We start from the raw sequence: 7,092 nt of genomic DNA, 5'->3' as shown, positions 1-7,092 counted from the left end.
ATGTGCATGAAAATGTTTTATTTTTCTATCGTTATTTCTATAATTCTCCTTACATTTGTATTGGTCCAAAAAATGACATTTTTTTCCTTTCTTATTTCCTATTTTTTTTTATTGAGTTTATTGGTACATTTAGGGATACAGTACAGTTACATTCATTGTTGGGATCTTGTACCTCTACATGACAAGTCTTGATTCTCATTTTTTCCCCTTACCTCTGCCCTCCCTTCACCCCCTCCTCCCCTCCCCATCTACAAACACTTTATTTTCATCTTTTCATTCTCTCACATTTTTTTCTTTTCCCTTTTTGTTCTTCCCCTACGTATCACACCTTCCCTACATCTTTAGCTCCTTTCCTCCCATTTCTAAATGTCAGTAATCTTATTAGAATCTTATGCATTGTTGCAGAATATTCACACCAGGGAAACTATTCGGTATTTACACATGTGGGACTTATTTATTTCACTTATTTCCTATTTTTAAAAGAGAAATAATGTGTAAGAATGTGGAGATCAAATTTTAATGGAAGAACACAAAAGTCTAATCTGAATTACGTTTTATCTCAGTAGTGATAATAAGTACTAATATCTTCTTAAACCTAAAAGATTAGCAAGGTGATAGAGGCATTTAAATTATCATTGCAATATTCAAAATTTCTGTGTCTTTTTAAAGTCAAGAATGAAGATATAAAAATAAAGGAAAATTGTGAGTGATGCTGGATTCATATGAAATGTGCTCATATTCTGACAAAATTACACGAAATTCAAATTTCATGCCAATTACGATTCACATATTTGGAAAAAATTCTTCATATATTAATACTTGGATATGTAATATATTTTGAGTATAAAGCTATGACATTTTTAGAACTTAAATGATTAAAAAGAAACATTTCATTTATTATTTAAAATGACAAATATATAATAATCATAATTTTCTTCTAGTGAAAGCAAAATCTATTTTTTTAACTTTGTATTCAGCAATCTATGATGTACCATTTCTTGTGCTTTTTGAGATCCATAGCAAATTACAAATCCCATATTTTCAGGAGAAACAGCTGAAATAAATTATGAGGAGTAAGTTAATATGCTAAACAAGAAATCAGAAAACTAAATTGGGGTTTTTAAAAGACCATCTTCAGGATAGGAAAGGGTTTCTTCTCAGGCTCCATGGGAGCCCTACTCTAATCTTCAAGCTTAAATTTTGTTCAGCTTGTTTTCTCTCAGTATTTGAATGAGAACTTAGAGTGAGCCAGACTTTAAATTAAATGGCAGAGCTCTTGGGATGGGGTCTAGTGCTATTCGCAGGGAGTTGTTTTTCTTCTCTGCTGTGACCTTTTTTAAGCTGGAGTTTGTTCCTCAGTGCTCCATTGTATAAACAGAAAGGAATCAGTCATTTACAGAGCTTTCTCAATGCCTATAAACACTTTCAAGAACATATTGAAATAATTACACCAAACTTTGAAGTATTATCCTTTACCTTAGATCTGTGTTGATTCTTGAATGGTCTGGCTTGTTACCAGTACCCATCTATTTTGAAAAAGAAGAATGTTTTGAAGACTAGTCTTGTGGAAAGAATTGGCTCCAAAATTGAAGTCTCAGTCTTTCTAGTTCCAAAAACACTGGGAATTCTTGGCAAACTGTATCTGTGACTGAAAGCTGCCTATAGAAAGGAAAGTTTTAAACTGGCAGTAATAATATTTAAACAGCCCACCTAGTAAGCCTGAAATTAATCCTGGCTAAATTTCCAGACAAATGGAAAGTTAAGTGATTTTTGCCCTAAAGTATAAATTATTAAAATAGACTCAAACATCTTTTAAAGTCATTCATATCTGTCATGCCTCATTTTTGAGAAGGATGTTATTTGAGCCTTGGATTACAATGGATTATGATAACTGAATCCAATTGCTTTTGAGGCAGTTAGCAGTCAGAAAATCTATTTGAAATGTAGTTCAGTTACTGGCTAGATTACATCACACAAAATCAATCTTTATGAGCCATTTCTTCCTCTTTAAAATGAGGATATTTTCTCTCAGAAAGCTATAATATGAACTGATTTTAATATATAATGTTCTTAGTACTTTTTGTAGCCTCTAGCAAGAATTTAAACTGGTGGGCATTATATTGTATGGCATTTAAAACATGTTGCACCCTAAATGTGAACTGAGTTAATATGAACCATTGGCCCTGCTTAGAAATTTAAGGACATTTTTATTTCTGAAAATATTTCATTGTTCTGTTTCTTGGCTCTATTGTTTATCTTTCACCACTTTTCTTCAAAGTTGTGACTACTGTAAGGATTTGCTGATTATTTTACTAATTGCTTATTGAATTATACCAATTATAGATCTCTTAAAGTTTATAAAAGGTTTATATATACAGTGCTATGAAAAATTCCATTTTTATGAAATTATGATGACCAAGCTCATGGTTGACCCCTTCCTAACCAGGTAAAGCCATCCATAGTTTTAAGATGTCATTGGGTCTCAACTCTGCTGGTTATTCTCTGTGAGTGCTTGTTCTTTGTGCCTGAAAATTCAGATTGAATGAATCAAAGGGGGCTGTTCTCCTAGTGAGGGTTAAAAGCTCATTTGGTGCATTTACTTTGCATCCAAGATTGAAAGTCTGCTGCTGCCTTTAAGGAAAGCTGGGCTTTTACCAAGTACTTTGTTTTTCTAACCCTCACACACAGTAGACAAGCACTCTGCCACTAAGCTGCATCCCTAGTCCCTGTGTAACTCTTAGCAACACCTAAATCTCCATGAATCTATGCATGCTTTCCATAAAAGGCAGTAACTATCACATGGTTGCTAGCCTACTTCATTTTTTAGGTTATTTTAGTTCAGCTCAATGCACACATCACTGATCTAAAATCAACTGCAACTTTTAAGAAAATTTGTTTCTCTCTTTCTTATGGTTCATGGATGGAGGGTGCCTTCTTTAAATTGAAAAGATAACTGGATTCACTGCAATTATTGCACTTATGTCCCTAATGTAGATAAGGATTATCTCATTGTGAGCACTAGTTTGGCATCCTTTCTCTTTCTAAGGCTACCTAAAGGAAGTTATTTTAGAAATACCTGCTATTGAATTTCACTAATCCTTTAGTGACATAAGTATCAAGCACAGGTGACTGATGAATCCCCAATGAAAAGAACATGTGGGCATCCCTGGAGGGAGGCTCCTAGTCACAGCCTGAGTCACACCTTCCTGACTTCCCTGTGCTGATGCATCTGTCACTAGATCTTGTTTGCTATGCAAGGGCTCTCCCTGCAGTTTGGCTGTTGGAGAGGAGCCTTTCTCATCAACAAGCTTGAATACCTCCACCTCCATCAGCTCTTCCTCCTTCTGAATATCCATGTCTCTGGGATCCTATCCTCCTCTGTATCACTATTACCAACTCCATGATCCACAGTTACTCCAGACTCCAGTTTATACTTCTGTCTGCATCTGGTTTTCATAACTAGCTTTAAACTATTTTACACTTGGAAAAAATCTTATAACTTCACAAATAAGTCATACTACTTAATAAATCTGTGACAATAGTGGTCAGCAGAAATCACTTTTGAGAGAAGAGGAAGCTTGGGAGCTGGATTTATCAAGGAAGACCACAGAGAAGTTAGAACTTGAACAAAGATCTGGGGCTGGACAGAATTGAAACTTCTGGAGGAGAAATCCTTCTACAAAGTGTTATCTTTAGTCAAGGTTAAATGAAATGTGTTTGTATATGCACACACACACACACACACACACACACACACACACACACACACACCTGTGGAGCCATCAGAGCTCCTAGACCTTCTTAATACATGACTTCCTGATATATACCAATCTATAGATTCCCGATACAGTATAGGCCAGTGTTTCAGTTTCCATTTTCCAAGATGACAGTAAAATATACATCATTTAACCTTACTTCTAATTTCAAGTAAAGGATTACAAACTTTTTTTCTTAGTCTGTATTGGATGGAACTCTAAAGATTCTTGTCACTTTTCAGTCACATAATTGGGGAAGAAGGAATACTAATGTCACAGTCTTTACCACTTGCTACCCCTCAGGAATATTGTATTGGAATAGAGTCCCAGTGATCTTATTCACTTAAAAACTCCATTTGGTAGTGCACATGAAATTAAAGGCTTTTAGGGCTGGGGATGTAGCTCAGTGACATAGTACAGATCCTGAGTTAGATTTGATTCCTGATACAAGGAAGAAGTAGAGAGAGAGAGAGAGAGAGAGAGAGAGAGGGGTTTTTAAAATTAACTGAATGTGAGAGATGCACCTGAAACACTTGTCAGCACTCTCAACCTCTGATGACTACCTTGGCTGCAAGATTAGAACACAGTGATACAAAAGGTCATATTAAAATAAACCACTAATTGCATTTTTGATTATTATGTCATGATGTCAGACAGAGACGTAGTCAGAAAACCATCTTCTTTTAATCTGGAGTACTAGGTTTTTCTTTCCAGGAAGAGATTTATTTATATACAATGTAAAGCTTAATTTTAGACTGGGTCCGTTTATAAAGACCTATTGGGGTGTCCAGGTTGATTTTTGCTTTGTGTTTCAAACTGTGTTTCAGTTCTTTTTACAGTATCAGATGTGACCTTGCATCTGGCCTTTCTCCGAAACCTCCCTGCACTCTTCTATTTAACATTAGCTGACTCCCACAGTAAATTCAATGTGGCCAATTACTTTCATAATGAAGCTCATGTAAATTGCAGTATAGCAGAAGTTTTATTAATGAGACTGATCTATTATTATCACCAGTCTGTTCATCCTGAATGAGTAGTGATATAAAAGTGAGAAACAGTATAAAGTCTCTTGGCAGCAGACTTGATGAATAAAATGAAGCTTGGAAAATTTACACTTTGGTAGCGGGCAGACAAAAAAGAGTTATTTATTTCAAGCCCTTTTGCAGTTTTCTACAATTTCTACTAGAAAAAAATAAAGATTTTCTACAGGTAAATCAGTAATACAAAATGAAAATTTTATTGATGTACAACATGGAACTGAATTCTGGTTCCTTTTGGAATCCATTTCATGGTGGGTTTTCCCATGTATTCAAGCTTTCAAGTCTTCTTTGCTTTTTTTCCTGTGAATATGCTTATGTTATGGGTATCATACATGTGTCTGTACTTTTAGGAGACAATAAATATATGGTCAACATATTCACTATTATTAAATTGGATTGTTTTGGTCTAAGTCTCCCACTGTACATATTTTAACTTTGCCCCTTCACAGTGAACTACAACATAAGCTAGTTTGTAAACAGACTATACACTATTCTTGCAATAATAACTGAATCTCAAGAGATTATGAGCAGTCAATATTCAAACCATGTTCAAATGAGGAAGAAGCAAGCCATACCCAGTTGGGCTGTCTCTGTGCCCCATTTCTATTTTTCATAGAGTCACTATTTCCTTTTCTCTGGCTATAAATATGAGGTAGCCATGTGGTAGGGTAGGGCTTTTGAACCATTTTGAGCCCAGACTGCTGCATGTTTCTAGAATTGCAATTAAAGCCACTTAGAATCTGCAAAACATGAATTGTGGGTGAAAGTTAATAACAGGGCATGGAAAAGAGAGGGTTATGACAGCTGCAGATGGGGAAAGGCCAGGTAATACCGGTCTTTGGTCAGAGAGGAAGCAGGTGAAGAGTGTATAATGCTCTATGGCACACCAGGTAAAAATATTTCCATTTGCAAGTGATACAAAATCAGTGCAATCAGACTTAATTTTAAAAAGAATTTATTAACTTAGACTTTCCTTAGGTGAATAAAATTATTGGCTTACATAATTGAATCCAAAAAAGCATCTCTGAACCCAGGTATGTTAGTAATGCTATATCCATTTTTTTAAGCAAACCTAATCAGAAACAAACCCTTTTTCTAAGACTTCCCACTAGTTTCTGGGCTGGTATTTATAAATTGAATTTGGTTCATTAGTCCTATGTGAACCAAACACCGTAGGCAGGAGTGCAGTGACCCAAGGGCACAAGGAGTCAGATGGCATAGGCAGGAATCAGAAATCTAATTTTTAGCTTAAAATGGAGTTGGCCCCACCTATGCAGACCATAATAACTGAGGGAATGAAACAGGAGGATCCCCAAAGAAAACTGAGAACTGATAACAGAGGTATGGGCTATGGGTTTGATAGGCAAACAAACAAACAAAAAACTAGAAAATTATGAGATTCACTGCATCTGGTTACAAATAAAATTAGGATGGAGAATGATCCCCAAGGGAAAGGGGGCTTCTGCAAAATGTAAAAAAGGCATTGGTGTCTTTATAGAAGAGTATAATGAAAACTTACTTAAATTATAATGCTAATACTCAGTTGATAGTTATTAAGAGAATAAATCCAAATCAAAGAACATATTTTCATACAGCTGTCCCAAATAATTAGAAAAATATGTTGGAAGATTGATCAAACTGAAGGATTTTCAATTTTTTTGAGTGGAAACTTAGGTCCCAATTATTCATTCTTCGCAAGAAGAGTGGGTGTATTTATGAAAACAAAACATCCTTGCAAAACAACATTTGTTTTTCAGTCTCCACTTATGTGCCAATCAGTAAATTTGTAATTCAGGCTCAAGTGGCTTCATTTTGCTAACAAAATACTACATGTTTGTTCATAATAACTTAATTTGTCAAGGAGGAAAAAATGTATTTTTAACCAAACCCCTTTTTTACTTGAACTATAGAACCAAGCTCTTGTTCTTAAAGGGATTGACTTGGGATTTTTTGTTGTTGTTGGTTTTTTTTTCTTTTTATTGAGGTTATTGGTACAATCTAGGTATACAAATACACTTACATTCATCATTGGAATTCTGTACCTTTACATAATAGGTCTTGATTCTCATTTTTTCCCCTTGGCCCTGCCCTCCCTTCACCCCCTCTCCCCCTCCCCATTTACAAACACTTTATTTCCATTTTTTCAGTTTCCCATATTTTTTCCTCTCCCTTATTACCTTTGCCCCACCCTTCCCACTTTCCCTACACCTTTAGCCCTTTACTTCCTATTTCACATTATTAATTGTCTCATTAGGATCCTGTGTACTATTATAGTTTTTCACACCAAAGAAACTATT

This window comes from Fukomys damarensis, unplaced genomic scaffold (assembly GCF_012274545.1).
Source record: "Fukomys damarensis isolate Sample0158 unplaced genomic scaffold, DMR_v1.0_HiC HiC_scaffold_9, whole genome shotgun sequence".
Lineage (NCBI taxonomy): Eukaryota > Metazoa > Chordata > Mammalia > Rodentia > Bathyergidae > Fukomys > Fukomys damarensis.
Note: the sequence above shows the minus strand (reverse complement) of the source record.